Raw genomic sequence first — 20,369 nt, 5'->3', positions numbered from 1 at the left:
GTCAGGATTATCACAGAGTGCACGGGAAAGCGGTTGAATGATCTCTGGCTGTCTATACTTATGAAGTGATGCTCAGGAGCCACTAGATAGCACTCTCTTTTAACTCACTGAACATCTGCCTCTAGTATCAGCAGGAAACCTGCTTTCTTCTATAACATAAAGCCACCTGCCTGTATGGATTGTGCAGAGGGACAAGAAAGCCTACCAACTCAAATTTGTAATAAAGGACACAGTTTCCAGTTCTACTTGCAAACCCAGTTGGACTGGGGTTCCCATGTCCTGTGGGATGGCATGAATCCGGTTCCCCTTATCCTCTACGACAGCACAAGGCTACATGCTTACATGCTTCTAGTTGTTTTCCCCTTCTTCTTTATAAGGTGATTTTTATTATCTGCATGCATTTCTCTGTGAGGCTGTGTGAACCCCTGGAGCTGGAGGTACAGACACTTGTTAGCTACCAGGTGGGTACTGGGAATTGAACCAGTGCTCTCAATCACAGAGCCATCTCTCCTGCCCCACCAATCAGTTTGGGGATCAGGAAGGCAGAGAATGCTGGTGTCTGAGTTATTTCACCATTAGGCTATTATTATTTCCCCCATACCAAGAGATTGGTGTTTTGTGGGGGATAACCATCCTCTTCACCACTTTCTTTGTCTCTTTTGTGTTTGTGAGATTACAGTTTAAAATAATATGCCTAACTTAAATAGGTTTTCAGGGAAGCACAAAGAGAGACAACCCTTTTATCTGCTGCAAATATTTGTCCTTCTTATTAAAGATTAACTTTCTCTGAGGAGGGAGGGAGTGGCTGGGTGGTCATTTGGTGCAGACTCCAGGCCAGCACTGAAATGCCCTTATATTAGAAAACAGAAATAAGGAGAAAATTTGGAAAATATAAGTGAGTCCAAATTTTATTGTTTACTGACTTATTTTTTTTTTTATAATTTTTTTCCCTGTTGGCATTTTTGCACAACCTCAGTTTTTAAAGCTGAAGTTTTTGATTGTTTTTTTTTCCCCTTGAAAATTGCACTGGATTCAACCCTTAGGAAGCAAAAAGATTATGAATTTGAGGACAGCATGAACTATATATTGACACCCTCTAAAAAAACAAATGAACAACAACCTAGGAATAAAGTAGACAGTGGGAGAGGGCTTTTCTGTTAGGGTATCTATTCCATACAGAGACATCCTCACTTATAACCAGAAAGTATCCCTCTTTTTCTTAATTATATGTGTATGCATATTTACATTTATTCCGTCATTTCTTTCATTCACTGATTTATGTATTTTTGTGAGGGGTGCTTGTGTATCCATGAGCAAGATGGATAGGTAGATTAGTCCAGTAAGAAACTCAGCCTCATTATGTAGGAGAACCGTCAAGGAAGGTTCTTGGCATCAACATCTGGCTTGCACATATGGACATGAACCTGTATGTGTGTTCTCTCGTGTGGGTGGAGCTGCGTGGGAGTGGAGGTGAGATACGGCTCTCTCCTTCCGTCATGTCCCAGGGATCAAATTCAGGTCGGGCTTGGTGATCAGTACCTTTACTGTCTGAGCTTTCTGTCTGTCTTTCATCCAATGCTGCTTTAATTTGCCTCGAAATGTTCTTAAAATTACTATAAAAAAGGGAAGCCTGATGTAGTACAAGTTTCTCAGTATTGGGAGAGAAAAATCTAGCAGGATTTTAGGTAAACGTCGACCCTCATTAGAATAAAATTGTTATTAGTGGCACTTAACTCAATCAGCAAATCAGCATACAAGTAATAGGGTGTTTTCACAGCCAAGTTTTTTTCTATTGATCTTCCTTACTCTCCGCCCCAGCCCTGCTCTGGGTTTCTGTTTCCAGTAGTCCTATCAGAATGCTTCATTAATTGTCAATCTTCATTTTTGTCTTTGAGAAAAAGGCTATTACATCAGTTTGGAAATGGTTTCGCTGTTTGAGAGTTTTTGTGAGCTCACAAGGCAAACGTGGCTTATAGACACTTTTTTTTTTTGAGAGAAAACAGCGTCATCTGTTGGCCACCATGGGAACGACAGGTTCAGAGGAGATTGCAGACGGAACATTGTGTTTACAGAAGTCTTAAATCTGCGAGGCCGAGTTTTCGGCAGCTGTTGTGGTCAAAAGCAGAGACCACATGAAAACATACAAAAGGCAGGAAATGATGGCTGTGCTGATCTCGTTCTGATGTGTGACAGGTGCTCATGCCCGGCTGGTACATGCGATGGTTTTAAAATTGTCAAACATGCTTTGACAGTCTTGGCTTGAACAGAGAAGAGTCTAAGCTTTCCCTTCCAGTGTGGGCTTGACCTACTCTCTAGCTTCTTAGGAATGTTACCCGATGGAAGTGGTGGGCTAGCATTCTCAAGTCTAAGTCCTAGACAGCTGTAGACCTTCTGCTTTTCTTTCTCCTCCTCAAGCTGCCACGACTGAGGACCTGCAGTCCCTCTCTGGAGAAGTCCACGCGATGAGGAACTGACCCAGTCTTCCAACAGCTAGCAGAGGTCTGAGGTACCACGCGACAGACTTATCTTTTGAAGCGTGTCTCTCAAGCCTCAGGGAATCCTCATTTATGTCCTCAGTCAATCCCAACTGCACGCACATCAGAGATCCTAGCTACTCAGCAGACACCCTTCTAGGGTCCACACCCACAGACACTGTCATATAATACAGTTTAACAGCAATTATATAACTAACAGAGCCAGTGAGAAATAATGAGATATAAATTACTACCCCTCATTTATGTGCATATTCCTTATGTTGTTCAAATCTGAGACCTGGCCCAATAGAACTTGGGGTACTTGGGGGCCAAGGAAAACTGTGGTATAAGATTCTGAGACAGCACGTTGTCTAGTGTGTCACCTATAAAGTTTGGGGACCATAATAATTGAAGTTAAAATAGCTTTAAAAAGCTTTTAGGCATCTATAATGACTGTTTGGGGATTTGAAAAATTTATTACTTTTAATACTGAACATATACTTTTCTCATGTCAGTGGGGTTATTGAAGCAGAAAAAAATTCCATACAGAATTAAAACTCATCAAGGAAAGTTATTATTTGAGTAGAAATAGATGGGTATTAACTAAACAAGAAGGGAATCATTTTGTTTTATAGATTTAAGATACACAAGGGCTAATATAAAATATGTGAATAAGTTAACTTGTCCACACAAGGAATGAAAGCGTTCATTTATGGATATTCGAAGGCAATAATTTAAGTGTGGTTTAACTTCAGCAGGCTGTTTATTGCAAACAGAAAAGGCAAAGCACCCCCTAGTGGTAGTTGTTGAAGTAACCATCTGATTGTAAGAAAAGTAAACTTGTGACAGTATTTAAAAAGGACTTGTTCTGTCATAATGATATGACAACCTTTGAAGACCCCCCCCCATGGAAGCCCTCACCCTCCCTGGGGAGCAGACAGGGGATGGCTGTGAGTGATAGGGGAGGATGGGAGGGTGAGGGAACTGGGATTGACATGTAAAACAACTTTGTTTCAAATTTAAATTAAGAAAAGGAAAAAAAAAATCTTTATTTCAGTGACACAATTTAACTCTTGGTTATGTTTCCGGATTTTCAGTTTGTTGAATACAATAAAACAGTGTCTTTTAAAGCCAAACTCAGCAACATTAGATAGTTTTATATAAGAAAAACAAACCCATCACATTAGGAAAAAAAACTGTATGGAGTTTTCTCAAAGCAGGTCATACCAGGATGGTGATGCGAGACATGGGTGTAAGCTCAGCACTCATTTATACATTGTAGTAGAGCATCTTCCAACTTCCCCGTCCATGTAGGAAAACAAAAAAAGAGACAAACCAAACCAAACAAACAAAAAGAAAAACATACTTTGTGCCACAATCCGAGATCCATTATTGGTGTGGATTTGAGAAGAGTCAGGGAAGGAATTGGAAAGATGAGCAAGGAGGCACGATTCTGAGGATGGTGTGGGACAGGCAGACAAGGTTCAGTGTGGTCTGTGCCGAGTGCCCCCTCCAGTCCCCGGGAACGAAGCAGGCAGAGCAGGCCAGTGAACCCCATGAGATGGAGGTGATCACTAAAGCCTGCTGTCATGGCTTATCCTAGGCTGAACAAACAAAGACTTTAATTAACTGCTCTTTGGCTTAAAAATAAAATGCTGTTGCTGAAAGGATAACCATCAGGCTCTGTGAATTTGTTAATTACTGTTTGTGCTTGTGGTGAGACTGAGAATGCCTTTGCTATCTCTGAGGACTGTGGCATTACAGTGGCAGCAAGTTGGTTTTGTTTTGTTTTTTTTTTTTTTTCCACTAAAAATTTTTCCAAGTGTTTGCTCACTTGGTGTTCAAAACTTCCACCCACCCACCTCCACGAATGAACAATTTATGCTTTCCAAATGAAGGCAAGGAAAGCGCAGTTCTAAGAATGCCAAATCATCTCATCTCCAGTGTTAGCTAAAAGCAATTAGTTTTCATTCCAATGAAGAGAGGTAGTTATAAACTGTATGGAACTTCAGAACTACATTTTGAGTACAGACCAGGGTTGTATTGCTTTACTTTTTCTGGCCCCAGTCATACTATTTCTCCTATGGAGATCAGGAGGCAAGTACAGGATACCAGAAGAGTGGGGTGTGTGTGTGTGTGTGTGTTTGTGTGTGTGCATACCTTCCTGTGCATGGGTGTGCATGCACATTAGGTGAAAATGCACATATATGCACGTGCCTGGGAAGACCCAACATTCATTTCAGGTGGCCTTCATGATCACTATTGGACTTTTTTTTTTTTTTTTTTTTTGAGCCAGAGCTCATTTCATAACGGACCAATCTTAGCTAGTCTAGCTAGCCAGCTTTCCCTGGAGACACCTGATTCTATTACTAAAGTTCTGGGACTAATAGCTACACCTCCTGGCTTTTATGTAGGTTCCAGGTACCTGAACTCTGGTCTTCATGTTTGTTTGCAGAGCAATCACCTTACCTACTAAACCCTAAAAAAAGTTAATGGTTACCATTTTTTGTACTTAATAAAAGAGAAGCCTTAAAATATACACCTATAAGAGACAGATGAGTAGATTTCAAAATTCAGAAATGACAGTTCCACATGTATTCCTACTATTTAAGACAGTCATGTCTTCTAATTCCTAACTGCAAAGGAAGGGTCGTGTGGAATAAGCTTTGTTTATAATCTAGATTAGATCAATTGACGTGGAGAATCTTACCATGGTCTTGAGTTCTGAACAGTTTAAAAAGGAGAAAGTGAACTAAGCATAGTGCTGCACATGGGAGGCAAAGGCAGGTGGATCTCTGTGAGTTCAAGGCCAACCTGGTCTACACAGTGAGTTCCAAGACAGCCAGGGATACACAGTGAGATCCTGTCTTGAAAACAACAAACAAACAAAACTCATCTAAGTACCAGTGTTCACCACTTTGTTCTGACTGTGGATACAATGTCACTGGTGACCTCACTTCATGCCACCATGACTTCCCCAAGTGACAGACTGGACCCTTGACTTCCAAGGTGAAACAAACCTTTATCTGTTAAGTTTGCTTCTGGTCATGGATTTTGTCATAGCAAGGAGACAAGTAGGTAATCCCTTCATTATAATGGAGTTAGAGTTAGAACACTAAGTAATGGGACTAAGTCCTTACACACACACACACACACACACACAGACACACACACACACACACACGTGTATGCGCGCACGTACCACACACACATACACAGATGTACACATACACACATACATGTATACACACACATATACATATATAAACATACACTTACACATACACACATACATATATACACACACATACACACATATACAGACACATATAGACACACACTTTCACACATGTATACACACACATACACACATATGTACACACATGCATGCACACACTTGCACACACATACACACACACACTTGCACATCCCCACCTTATGTTGTGTGAGCTGCTTCCATTATTTCAGGTGTGTAATAACTTCTATTACAAAGGTTAAGATTCAGAGATTTTGAAATTTTAAGAAATCCTTTAAATCAGCCAACAAAATTCTCAGGTTCAAAGTCTGATTCAAACCTAGCTCTTTGGAATATCCCATGAGCTGTGAGTAAAGCAACAAAGCATCTGGGTTTTAGAAGTTCCAGAGAGTTTTGAGGATGGTGTGTTTTTATTAATAAATACCCTTAACAGCTTCTGTGATTTATGTTGAACATAGGTGCTTTCTGTCTGCTTCAAAAATCCCTACATACATATTTAAAATGCCTTCAATTACTCTGGCAATGCAAGTATCAGATTTTATATGAGCAGAAGATATGCACAGTGTCTTGAGAATTCATGGGCAGGAGCAGACTAAGTATATGAGCAAATATCAGCTACCCTCATTAGTTCTGAAGTGTGTGTATTCGACTTGTACTTGAGAAACTTAATTTGGGGGCAGGAAAGGGGAAGGTATTTACATTGGAATGAAAAAACAATCTCAATTCAACGTCCATTTTCTGAAGTTTTAAGAGACAGTTTGAAAGTATGCTGTAATGTTGACATAAGGTGGTTTATAATTCAGTCAACCTGGGTATAGAAAATAAGCTCTTTTCAAAATTCCTTCTCAGAAACAACTTTTCCTCTACCCTCCGATGATATTTTAGAATATCTTGAACAGTTTCATACTCCTCTTTTTTAGATGTATTTTTATTTTATATGTATTGGTTTTTGGCATGCGTGTATGTCTGTGTGTCAGATCCCCTGGAACTGGAGTTACAGTTGGGAGCTGCCACGTGGGTGCTGGGAATTGAACTGGGATGCTCTCGAAGAGTGTTCAGTGTTCTTAATCACTAAGCCATCTCTCCAGCCCCACAACTTTTTACTTTTAAAGAATATTTTATCTATTTTTAAACAAATACAGTCATCCTTCCCACCCCTAATATCAGTGCTGTGGAACAAACTGGCAAAGAGCTTTGTAATATAACAACAACAACAACAACAATAATCCTGCTCATACATATATCCAGCACTCTCCAGATGGAGAATGAATGTTTTATTCAGCTGGAAACTACGTATAATTAGAGGAGATTTGTTCCTACCTGCCCCTATACCTTCGTCATGGAAAAGGACTTTGGTTAGGAATGGCTGCATGAATCAAAATCTGGTTTGTGTGGGCTGTGGCTGACGCCGGTGTCAAAGGAGGAAATACCTTCAGTGTCTACTGCCCCAGGCTCACTAATTGAGCCTCTACCGACCATACTGACAATGAATACATCAGTGAAGAGGTTTATTAAATATGTTCTACATAGGCCACCATAGAAATGAACACCAAAGCAATTAAACTTGTGACTTTTATACTATAGCCATTGTGTGGGAAATGTTGAAAATGTCATTAAAGGAAGATTGGAAAGGATTACTTGTTCCAGGACAGCTAGGGATGCACAGAGGAACCCTGTCTCAACAAAACAAAACAAAACAAAACAGAAATGTTTTCTCTGCATGTAAAATAAAATTCTTAGTCTTTTATGTCTGTTATTCAGAGATAAGGGTTCTTATGTGGGTTCGGGATCTAAAGGTCTTACTCCTGCTTGTATAACAAGAATTCATATTAACTGAGGCATCTTTCGAGCCTTAATGAACACTTCAGGTTGAAGAAATAGATGCAATTCAAGAAGAAAGAAGAATTTTGCTTGTGGAAATTGGAGTGGTATGTCAAAATTCAGAATGAGAAACAGGGCCTCGGGATATAGGTATAACCAAAAATTTAAGGCCATTAAATTCTGTGTGTTCATTGGTCTCTCTCTCTCTCTTTAAACACGTGTTATGCCCCACGTGTTTACATATTCTCTTCTTTGACAACTGATTTCATCATTTCTCTACTCTGGAAAATTGATTTCTAGGCCTGTGGGTCTTATTCAGTTGGTATAACACTTGCCCAGCATGCCTGAGGCCTGCGTTTAATTCTTAACAGGGGGGAAAAAATATGTTCCAACAGCTTTCATGATTTATATAAAGTTTCGACACCTAGAGGGAAGCTTGAAGTGTGTGTGTGTGTGTGTGTGTGTGTGTGTGTGTGTGTGTGTGTGTGGTTTTTTTTTTTTTTTTTTTTTGCTGTCACATCAAAAACACCTGGGACAAGAACTGTCAACAGCTAGTGGGATAATGTGAAAAACCAAATAATCACCGAACTTGTAAACCAAAGGGTAAAATAAATACTGCGCTGATACAATGATCAGATAATAAGTAAATGGAGAAGAAGAGGTAAATTTGTAAAGGAAAGGTCTCTCTCTCTCTCACACACACATGCATATACTGTATTTATAAATAAATGAGCTTTAACTGTTATTTACAGTAGCTGCAGGCTGAAAAGGGAAAAACAGCTTTAGAATGCAGAAGCCCAACAAATACTATATTAACCACATGCCCGATACTAACAATTATAAGCCATATCAGTTGTAAATATCCTTGATACAATGAGGTGTGGACAAGTGATTTCTGTGGCCTTTCCTTCAAAATCCGGAGTCTATTCATGATAAAAACATAAGAGAAATTTTAATTAAGCAACATTTAGTAAACACCAGACAAGGACTCCTTAAAACTCCGACGTCTGTTCTTTTTGTTTTTTGTTTTGTTTTCCGAGACATGGTTTCTCTGTCCTAGGGGTCACTCTGTAGACCAGGCTGGCCCCAAACTCACAGAGATCCACCTGCCTCTGCCTCCTGAGTACTTCGATTAAAGGTGTGTGCCACCACTGCACGGTGTCCAGGTGTTAATATAATGGGTCGCTATTGATTAATTAACTGCAAGAGATATCCCATAACAATGTAATTTGTTAGTAGTCCAGAAATCAGGCATAAGGTGTTGGGTACACTGTCTTCATAGCTTTTTTCTTAGAAGAATAAAATCATGTCATTTTCAGGAAAAATGTATGGAGCAAGAGAGCACATGTCAGACGCAGATAAGTATCACATTTCCTCTCAAGTATGGACTCTAAAATAAATGCAGGCATTTAGGGGGACCCATGGGAGAATGGAGGGGAGATAAGTATGGGCAATAGGGGAGTAAATATGATCAAAATGCTGTGTGTAAAAATGTTAACAAAACCTACTATTTTCATGGTTAATACATGCTAATAAAATATAAAATAAAATGACTGTATTTTGTAGAATTAATATACAATATTTTACACAAGGAATATTAATAAATCATAAAAGTATCCTATAATAAAATACTTATTTAAAGACATCAGTGAAGATACCAATAAACTTATTTTACTTAGATCCCAGCCCTTGAATGAATAAATTTATAGGAAGAAAAAAAATCTCACCATTTCCATGAGAATAAATGTGGTCCAGGGAGACGTGGCAAGGGTGGAACCCAGTTTGCATCAGCAACGTTTGATGCTGGAAGATATGAGGCAACCTTACGCATTCATTGAATAAAGGAAAAGATCCAGAAATGATTTTCTCATTCTTTTGACTGGCTATTTGAGGTTAGGCTGCACCCAAATTAAAAAAAAAATATATAGAAAATAAAAATCTTGTCATCCTTGAAATGATGGAGCCAGTTTGTCTCTAGAAGAGTTGCAAAGAAAATCACCAGAATTCCAAGCTTGCACCAGGCCTGGAATGCAGTCAGTCCCAACACAGGCATCAGGAGAAGAGGCAGTTCGGTGCTTACTATCATTTTACATCCAATGGGATTGGCATAAAGGCAAGAAAAATGAGCATCATTAGCAAATTAAAAATGAGGTTGTTAAAATATTCCACTAAAATCAATCCATATTGATTAGCCATATAGGAAACTGTCAATATTTCCCTTTCAGGAGTTTTATTTTTAATTGAAAATTTTCCATTAAGTATGTTTCGATCATATTCTCCCCCTCAACTCCTCCCACATCCCTGCGTTTATACTCATCCAACTCATGTAACCTTTCTCTCTGAAATTGTGCAGAAACCACCATAGAGTCTGTTTTGTATTGGCCAACTATTCCTGGGCTTGGGGCCTGCCCTGGATTGTGGTTGACACAACCAGTGACACTGGGTTGGAGAAAACTTTTTTTTTTCTTTCCCAGTAGGTATCAATTGCAAATAACTTCTTGGTTAGGGTGGGACTTTGAGTCCACTTCCCCTTTTCTGTGCTGGGGTTTTGTCTGGTTGGAACTTGTTCAGGTCTTGTGCATGCTGTCACAGACCCTGTGAGTTCATATGTGTGTCAGCCTTGTTGTGCCTGGAGGATGCTACTTCCTTGGAGTCATCTAACACCTTTGGCTCTTACAATCTTTCTGCTTCTTCTGCATAGATCTTCGAGCCTTAGCAGAAGGGGTTTGATAAAGATAAAGTCTCACTCTCTGCACATTGTCAAGTTGTGAGTCTCTGTGCTGAATATCATCCACTGCAAGAATTAGTTTCTCTGACAAGGGTTGAGTGTTGCGCTGATCTGATCTTGGATTAAGTGAAGAACTGATCATCTTGGGTAGAGTGAAGCACTGATCTGATCTTGGGTTGAGTGAAGCACTGATCTTGGGTTGAGTGATTCACTGATCTTCTTGGGTTGAGTGATGCACTGATTTTGGGTTGAGTGATACACTGATCTTGGGTTGAGTGATGCACTGATTTAGGATTGAGTGAGGCACTGATCTGATCTTGAGTAGAGTGATGCTCTGATCTTGGAGGTTTTTGTTTGACTTCCTGTGTTTTTTATTTCCAGTTTCATTTCAATTTGGGTTTTCATTAGTGGTCCTACTTCTTGTTAAATTCATTTTCCTGTTTTGAATAAGACGTTAAATCATATCTATTTAAATATATTCATAATTTGTGATTTTTAAGCCCCTGTCTTGTGCTCCACCTAAATTTGTTTTCTCTGGGACTATTACAGTAGGGTTGCTGGCTTCTGGAAAAGGTATATTGTCAAGTTTTTGTTTTTTTTTTTGATAATTTTTTTATTTAAATTTGAAACAAGTTTGTTTTACATATCAATCCCAGTTCCCTCACCCTCCCCTCCTCTCCTGTACCCTTCCTAACCCCCATCTCATCCCCTTTCTGCTCCCCAGGGATGGTGAGGCCCTCCATGGGGGATCTTCAAAGTCTGTCACATCATTTGCAGCAGGGCCTAGGCCCTCTCCCATGTGTCTAGGCTGAGAAAGTATCCCTCTATGTGGAATGGGCTCACCAAGTCTATTCGCATACTAGGGGATAAATACTGATTCCCTACCAGAGGTCCCATAGACTGCCTAATCCTCCTAACTAATGCCTACATTCAGGGGGATCTGGGTTGGTCCTATGCTAATTTCCAAGCTATCAGATTGGAGTCCATGAGCTCCCCCCTTGTCCAGGTCAGCAGTTTCTGTGGGTTTCTGAAGCCTGGACAAAAGAAGTCACAGTCTTAAGGAGATTGTTACTACTTGGATAACAAAAGAAATTCAGTGAGAAACCATTTTAAAGGATGAAAGTGTTATTTGGTTCATGTTTCAGAAGGTTCCAGTCCATACATTATCTGTTTTGATTATTTTGGTTCCAATACTCCACCAAGAAGGTATGATGAGGCAAAGTCACCCACTGATAACAGTAAGGAATTGTGGGATACAAGATATGTCTACCATTCGAGGGCATACTACCACTGATATACTTACTCCCTTCAGTGAAGCATCATTTCCTAATTTCTGTGTTTCCCAGTGTGACCATCAAAATATGAATCCATCAATAGATCAGTTCTTCAAATAGGTCAGAACTTTCATGATTCACTCACTTCCCAAAATCCCCTTCTCAAAAATTTGCCCGAGTTTTGTGGGGAACATTTCATGCCAAAACCATAACATGCACCATCTATATTTGTCTGTATAGGACACTGACAGTCTTCAAAATTAATTAAGTGAGGTTCCCAATCCTTATCTCCCATCTGTCATACTGAGCCTAGGTTTTCTCTCTGATTTCTTAACTTTAAGCATCCAGGAATGATAGCAGAATACAGGATGGCCTTTCAACTTATTAGGAGATATTTGGAACAAAACATGTCTATGCCTCATCCTCCCTGGGGAGTGGATGGGGGTGGGATGGGGAGGGTTGGTGGAGGGCATGGGAGGATGGGAGGGAGAGGGAACTGGGATTGATATGTAAAATAAGATTGTTTCTAATTTAAATAAAAATTTATATTAAAAAAAAGCATGTTCACATTCTATGGAAGCTAGTCAAGTATAAGAAGAGAGAATCAATCAGTTCTTCTTAGAAATATGGAGACTCAGAGGCAGCCATCTCAAAGCTAAACTTTAACCCTCAATTACTAGCTTTTGTCTTTAAAATAAATCTTATTGTTCCCTTCCCCTGACTTCATTGATGGAAAAATAGTGTCACAATTCCAAATGTTGAAGGCAGTTGCAGATTCAAGAAAATACATCTCTCAGAAACAGATCCATTATCTGCATAAACAGTTTCAATCCCTTGCATTAAACATTTGTTTTTGATCTTGAGATCAAGTCTCATGTTTCCTAGCTTGGCCTTGAGTTTGTTGTGAAGTAAAAGATGACCTTGAACTTCTGATCCTTTTGCCTAGGATCCTTAGTGCTAGGATTAGAGGTATGTGCTATCATATATGATTTATATGGTGCTGAGAATTAAACCCAGGACTTCTTGTACATTAGGCAATCATATTACCAAATATACCCTTATCTTTGTGTTAGCTGATTTTTAAATGAACCTTCAAATGATGGATTTTACAATTCTATATGGATAGATAGCAATATGAACAGGAGCCATGACAGCAACTGTTAACAGCTGTGGCTCATTCTTGTTGCTTTAAGGGCATGCTGTAGTATGTTAACGCAGAACAGACACATTTTAAAGGCATGGCAACTATTTTCAGTTATTGAGAATGGAAAAGGGGTTTTGAAGACTATAATATAGGTATGGAAAAAGCTTTTATAAGCAGTGCTTTTATGAAATGTAAATGCACAAATGTGCTAGGTGATTAGGGATCAATGGTCTAAACCCCAGTTGGACAGTAACTTGGGATTAGATTTATGGAAGTCAACTCAGTCACCAAGTGTATCACTAAAAGGATGGTAAGAGCCTATGGAAGAATCCAGTTATTGGTCACATGACCTGATATAGGGAGGAGATAAAAGCTTAGATGGATCTTATGGAAACTTGCCAATACTCATCTCCTTAATACATGAAGGGTCTCTGACAGTATGCTACTCCTGGGAATTCAGCATTAAATTCAAGGGGCGGCAGTTCTCATGTTTGCTGTTTTTGGATCTCCAAGCATGGCTCTCTAGTTTAGAAGGCAGAAGACAGAGGTCTATTCTCTTATCCCCCAATACCCCTTTTTATTTCTCTATGCTGGGGCTTGTTGCAGATCGATGGAAAATGTAACATCCAGCATCTGCCATGTTTCTGCTGGATTAAGATAACAGACATAGAGCTTGAAGGGTGTCCAGCAGAAGAAATCTCATCTCATTCTTTCAAGAAAAGAGAGGTATTTACATACTTGTCCTTTAATCTGAGATATTGTTGCCCCCTCCAACTCAGAAAGTTAATTCAACTTAAGGAGATAATTTTATTTCTAAATGATAACTATCGGAATTATTCTTACCTAGTAGGGGTTTTGCTTAGAAAATATTTATGTCTGTAATGGAAGATGCAGAATTTACTGTGCCCTGAACAATGAGAAAAAAGGATGAGAGGGTTAGAAAAGAGGAGAAAGATTTCGAGTGAGAAGGAAGAAGATTGGAGTGATGTAAGTTTCAAAACTTAATTACTCTCTCTGCCCACCAACCTCATTTATTTCTTTCTCCTGCCATTCAGCTCTTTATTAGACTAATGAGGTGTTTTGGACAGGCAAACTAGCATAAGCTTTACAGAGTTAAACAAATGCAGCATAAAAGAATGCAACACATCTTTATAACATTAAACAAATACTCCACATTATAAACAAATATAATACATCTTAAACTAATATTCCACAACACCCTCCTAAAAACACTCCATTCTCATCAACAAATACCTCTCCATTGTCCCCCTTTCCTCAGGTCTCAACCAATTACTACGCTACTTCTTAGCTTCATGAATTTGATAACATTGGATGCTTCATTTGGGTGTAATCATGCAGGATTTGTTCTTTTGTGACAAATTCTTATGGACATTTCATAGTGTTTTAGAAATAAATGAAGGCATGCTTTCACATGAATGATGGTATGAGTGTGGGTCAGAAATTACTGAAGGAAGCCAAGAAGCCTGGAGTCAGAGGTGGCTCTAGAGCGATGATGCGAGTTTCGCTTTAAGCTGATGAAGTCTTCCCACAAGGGTTAGCTTTTGCCTGAGAGCTTCTTTGATATTATGGATGCCCCAAGGAGTGTGTGAACTCAGGGCTCAGTTTGTTCCCTCTGAAAAGGCTTTTTCAGGGTTAGGAAGTCAACATCCCTGGGTAGGGACTAATGTATACTATTCTGGTCTTCAGCCATCTAGGGCATGATTGTGAGAACTTTCTATATGTCTTCCTGGAAGTTCAAGCAGAATGAGCCCCATGTGTCCACACTGCCAGTACTGATAAAATCCCTTTATAATGGCTCTTATTTCTTCCCCTTTCCCTGCTCCCCATCTCTACTATCCAGTGAGTTTACATTTCAATAAATTATTTGCTTACATGTTTGTTATTCTGTCTACTTTTGAGCACTGTCCCACCAAGCAGCTTGTTTTGGGTCAAGTGTTCATCTATATCTTTTGTATGAGTTGAATTGGGACAATGCACTGTCTCCTATCACCCTTTCCTGACAATCCCCTGAGTGTTAAAGTCATAATGCCTAGTACTTCAGAGTGTGAAGTACTACAGAGGGCTGCTGTAGATGCCTGTAGTTCACTGAGGTGAGTGGGCCACTGCTACTGATGTTCTCATAATACAGGGTAGACACTGATCATGAGATAATAGTGTTTCCTAAGCACGTTGGTAGATCCTGTGGCTTAATACTTTCACTCCGTTAATAGGATGCCACGACACCCATTAATTTTTAAACATTAAACAAATCTTGTGTTACAGAGATCAGCTCTACTTGGCCATCACTTGTAGCCCCTTAGATACACTCTTGAAAAAAAATATATATATGTATATATATTATATGTAATTTTTATTCTTAGAGAATTTCATAAAACATATTTTGATCATATTCATGCTCAACTCCTTCCCCCAACTCCCACCTGACTCCCATAACCCCAAGGAAGAGACTGTATGTCTCATAGCAGAATCTTAGTCCTTTGACTCTTACAATCTTTATGGCCTTCTTCTATGATGTTCCTTGAGTCTTATGTGTAGAAGTTGTGTTGTAAATGTATTAATTTGGTCTGGGCACCCTATGGCTTCACTTCATTTTGCCAAGTTGTGGCTTTCTGTAATAGTCTCTGTCTGCCCCCGAAAGAGGCTTCTTTGATTAGGGGTGAGAGCTACCTTACCTGTGGATATACGGATAAATATTTAGAAGACAGCGAAAGATTATGTTGGTTTAGGAAACTGACAATAGCAGTCCATGACCTTATCAGCACAGGGAGTTGACTAAACTGGTTTGAATTCCTCCCTGCTGAGCAGGCCTTAAAAATCCAATTAGGTGACTGTTGGTTACCTCCAGGATATAAATGCCACGATATGAATATCTTGTCATGCTGTACATAATGTTCTATTGGCAATTGCTTTTATCAGTGTTTTTTTTTTTTTTTTTAAATCAGTCCAGAGCTTTCTTCTATTGTGGTGATTTTTCCTTTGGCATCATGGTGGTGGTATTATCACAAATGAGTTGGGAAGTAAAACCCCTTCTAAATTTTATAAAGGTTAAGGAGAATTGATAATTTTTCTGTGAATGTTTGAATTAATTTAGCTGTGAAGCCATCTGGTTCCAGAATTTTCTTCCGTAGGAGGCTTTTGATCAATGGCATTTCTTCATGGTGGCAATAATCTATCCAAAAATAAAATAGAAAACAATCCAATTTATGACAGGTGCTTAGGACCGTTGTTCATTAGGGAAAGCAAGTGAAAACCACATTGAAAGTTAGGATGACTTGTCAAAATGATAAAAGAGATGTTCCTTCTGTTCCTAGGCCCATCACTGAAATGAATGCAACTGGGCATACTTAACTAAGCAAATTCAGTCAGACTCAGAAAGATACATTTCTCTTTTTTTTCCTCCTAATTTGTGGTTACTAGATAGTAGGTAGACATAGAAACTCATTTATGCATATGTGATTCAAATGTAGAAGGGAAGCCCAGTAAGGGCACAGAGGAGACCGTTGTGAGTGCAATGGGGGTAAAAAAGGACGGGGAGGGGCATTGTCAACACATAATGTATACTTGTGTGAAAGTGTCCTTATGAGACACAGTACCACGTTCAATGAATATGTACAGTGAAAATTTAAAAAAATCTAGCAAGGGCTGGTGAGAATTTGGAGGGTGGGAGTGCTAGTGTGATTATGGAAAACAGTATAGGGTTTTCTCATAAAACTGAAAAAAGAATGACTGTATATTCCAGTGGAACCTATATTTAATACGAAACTAACGCCTCAGAGAAGGATCTGCAGTTATTTTCTACCGAAGCATTATTCGCAGCAGTCAAGCCATGGAATGATCTACATTTCCATCCTTGCATGAAGGAATTGTGGCATAAGTTTACATATATCATATTAGCTAATTAATAATAGAGACAGTGTCATTTGTGTCAACATGGGAAAAAGCAGGAGCATGTTATACTAAGTCAAATAGTATAGATAGAAATATATGCTGTATGATCTCAAGTATCCATAGAACCTAATGATACACCCAGAGAAGAAGACTATAGATTAGTGGCTAGGAAGAAAAAAGGGTGGATATAAAATAGCGAAAGTAGATCACACTTGCAGAAACATAGTATGAATAAGTCTAGAGCCACTCTGCACTAATTGTTAACAACAACAACATACTATAGGTTGAAAATCTGCCAAGAGAGTGTATTTTCCATCCTTTGACCATGTGCACATGCAAACATGCAGCTGCATTACTAAGCTTGGCTGCAATGATAATCTTAACTGTAAGATTGTGTGCCCAATAAGCTATCATATTGTATACACTGAATACATACAAAAAATTACAAAAAATAATAAGTCAGATTTTCTAATCCTTTATGCACAGCAGTGCTACTTTTTATCCATTCTCATTCTATTGCTTTTTTTTTCCTGAGCACACAGCTAGGCAGTGTTTACTAGCCTTATCAACAGATGAGGTTATGTGACAAAATTCTGGCCATAAATTGATTTAACTGAATAGAAGTGTGCATATGAAGCCAAGGATGTAAGTCAATATTAGCTAGAAGAATTATGATGCAGAAAGGAAATCAATGAAGTATCTTTGAGTTAATAATAAAGGCTTCTCGGTCGGAACAAAGGCTCAGACATCCAACTCCTTTCTGATATCCGAGCCAGCTAATCTTCAGTGAAATCCCAGGATCAGACAAAAGCTTGTTTGTGGGGCTTTATTGGTATTTCAAGGTCTGTGGAAAACAACGAGGCATTCTCTGTGCGTGGTGAATCTCAATGGGGATGCTGTAACATGTATCTATAGCAAAGCTATTATTTATTGTTTCTGCAAGGTTCCTGGACAAACCATGGTTGTTTCCACTTAAAATGTCTTTGTTGTAATCATTATCGGCTGTGGACACGGTAGCTTAACAAATACTTTCTTACTCATTAGGAATGATGCTGAACAAGGTACCCAGGTTGGGAATAAATACATCATGTTTGGCCTTTGAGATTTGAGAAGCTTCTAACCTTATGAACTCTGTATACAGTGTGGATAAAAATTAGAAAAAAGATAAAAAAAAATGAACTTGAGGATGAAAGAGTAGGAATGGTAAGGAAAGAGTTTGGCCAGGGGGGTGGTTGTAGATGGAGATAGCTGAGAAATATTTAGGAGGCAAAGTCCATGGACTGAATAGTGGAGGTGAATGCTAAGAATAAAGGACTGCGATTCTTTGGACTGACTGAGTGCTGTATACTTGGTTTTGATGGGGGTCACTGGCATGCAGCTGGGTTGATTTTGGGGCTTCTTAACTCTGTGGTATATATATTTTGGTAGGTATGGACCTGTGTATAGATGGGCATTAACTCGGAGAAGTGTTCTGAGCTAGAAATGGAAGGGCAAGGAATTTGATTTCAGGTGAAACTTGAAGCCACACAGGTACAGACACTGTGGTGCGGGTGTTGAGTGAGCTGCTAAAGCATCGAGGGGAAGTTACTGGAGAACGGCGACTGATAAGAATTATCTTGCAACCAGGTCTCAGTCTCAAACAGTTTCCCAGTCTGGGACCTCTTGCATGAACAGTGGAAGCCTGTCACATTCAGGAGGACCTTGTTAAAAATAAATCTGTCTCACTGAAACAACTAACCTGGGCTCATAGGAGCTCACAGCGTCTGAACCAACAACCAGGGAGCCTGCATGGGACTGACATAGGCCCTCTGCATATATGTGATAGTTGTGTAGTTTTGTCTATTTGTGGGACTCCTAACAATGGGAGCAGAGCTTGTCCCCCGTGCTTTGGCTGGCTCTTGGGGACCCATTCCCCCGAGTGGGTCGCCTTGGCCAGCCTTAAAAACAAGGGGAGGGGCTTAGTCTTACTGCAACTTGATATGCCATGCTCTTTGATACCTACTGGAGGCCTGCCCCTTTCTGAACAGAAACAGAAGGAATGGATTGAGTGGAGGGCAAAAGGGAGATAAGGCAGGGGATGGGAGAAGAGGAGGGAGGAGAAATGAGGTCTGGATGTAAAATAAAGAAATAAAATATAAAGTATAGTGTAAGTCTTCTTGAGAGAACCCCAAGATGATTGGTCATAATGAACAAGCAACAGGAAAGAGTAAAAACCAAACCCCCCCTGCCACCCCCCACCCCCACTTTCCAGCTGCAGACACTGACTCGGGACAGAAGATAGCTCCTGAGGACACCGTGCTTGTCTGAGCTCTCATTGAAGTCACTCACCGGTTCCTTAGTGCATACCTGACACACATGTGTTCTGAAAATAGCAGAGTTAGTACACGTTTCCTGGCCTTTAACTCTTACTGTAGGTAAGCTGAGGTCACCTTGGTGTTGCATAAAGACATCCAAATCATAATGTATTTCTGGAGAAGTTTTAGAAGTTAACTCTTTCAGCAAGACTTGAAAATGAAGGGTGGTGATTCCTGAAATGTGATAATTTAACTCATCTATATAAGGCCTTTATAGAAAACAGACACATGTATGTTGAAGAATGGTAGTGATCATACACACTCAATAAGGCATTCATTTCAATTGACTCTGCCATTTCAAACATATTTTTTTGTTTCTTTTTTTCCTGGAGTGAGTCAACCTATCTCTTCACACCAATGTGTAGTTATTAACTAGACAAACAAGTCTTTATTTAGAACTATTATTAAAGCTAGCATAAGCTTATTACTGTGTCTGGACAAGAGAGCAGGATGCCTTTATTGTCTTTTCCAGTGACATGTTACCTGTCCGTCTTGTGTAATATCCTGGGTTGTAGGATTACTTCTTCATCGCACAGAGCTTTTCAAACAATTGCATTAGTTGTACCATGTAAACTGAGCGACCATATAAGAAATAGCTGTGTTAATCAACTTAATGTTATAATATAGCAAAATACTTGAGGTTGGGTATTTTATGGCCCAAAAGAGGTTTTTTTTTAACCTCTCAGTATTGGAGACTGAATTACTTGACAGTAGCTTCTGCTTGGCTCTCATGAGATCCTTGTGGCAAATGTCACGGTTGTGGGTATATATTGGAGAAAGACTCATTGTATAGTGAGATGGGGATCCAGAGAGAAACTGGCATCCCACAAGAATTAAGCTAAGGCTTTGCAAGTGTGTCCTTCAAGGCTTCATGACTTCTATGCTCCACCATATATGAATATCGACACACTGAAGACCAAGCTTTCAACCACCACGAGACAAGATGCTTGTAAACACACCAGTATTGCTGACTACACATTTTGGTAAAATACATACAGGATACAGAGCAGATGACAAATCCTACAAGACTCAGTCTAATGAAAGTAAAATTTCCAAAGGGGTAGTGTTTTGGGATGTTTCTATATTGTGTTCCAAGATGACTGTCAGGCTCCTTTATGCTGTTCCTTCTATCTTGAAGAAATAGAAGTGGCATTTAGCACATTTAGGCTCTGCAGGCAACATATCCATTCATCTATGCTATTTTAATCCATCAGTCAGATAACTTGCAAAGAAATTCTTATAACAAGCCTAGACCACTGTGTAGGCTGGTCTGTCCTTTATGAATGGCAGATAGGTTGTTCTGTGGCAGTGGTTCTCAACCTTCCTAATGCTGCAATACCTTAATACACTAATACAGTTCCTCATGTTGTGGTGACCTCCCACATTGCTAATTCATAACTGTAATTTTG

This window comes from Phodopus roborovskii, unplaced genomic scaffold (genome assembly GCF_943737965.1).
Source record: "Phodopus roborovskii unplaced genomic scaffold, PHOROB, whole genome shotgun sequence".
NCBI classification, from domain to species: Eukaryota; Metazoa; Chordata; class Mammalia; order Rodentia; family Cricetidae; genus Phodopus; species Phodopus roborovskii.
This window is presented reverse-complemented; position numbering follows the sequence as displayed.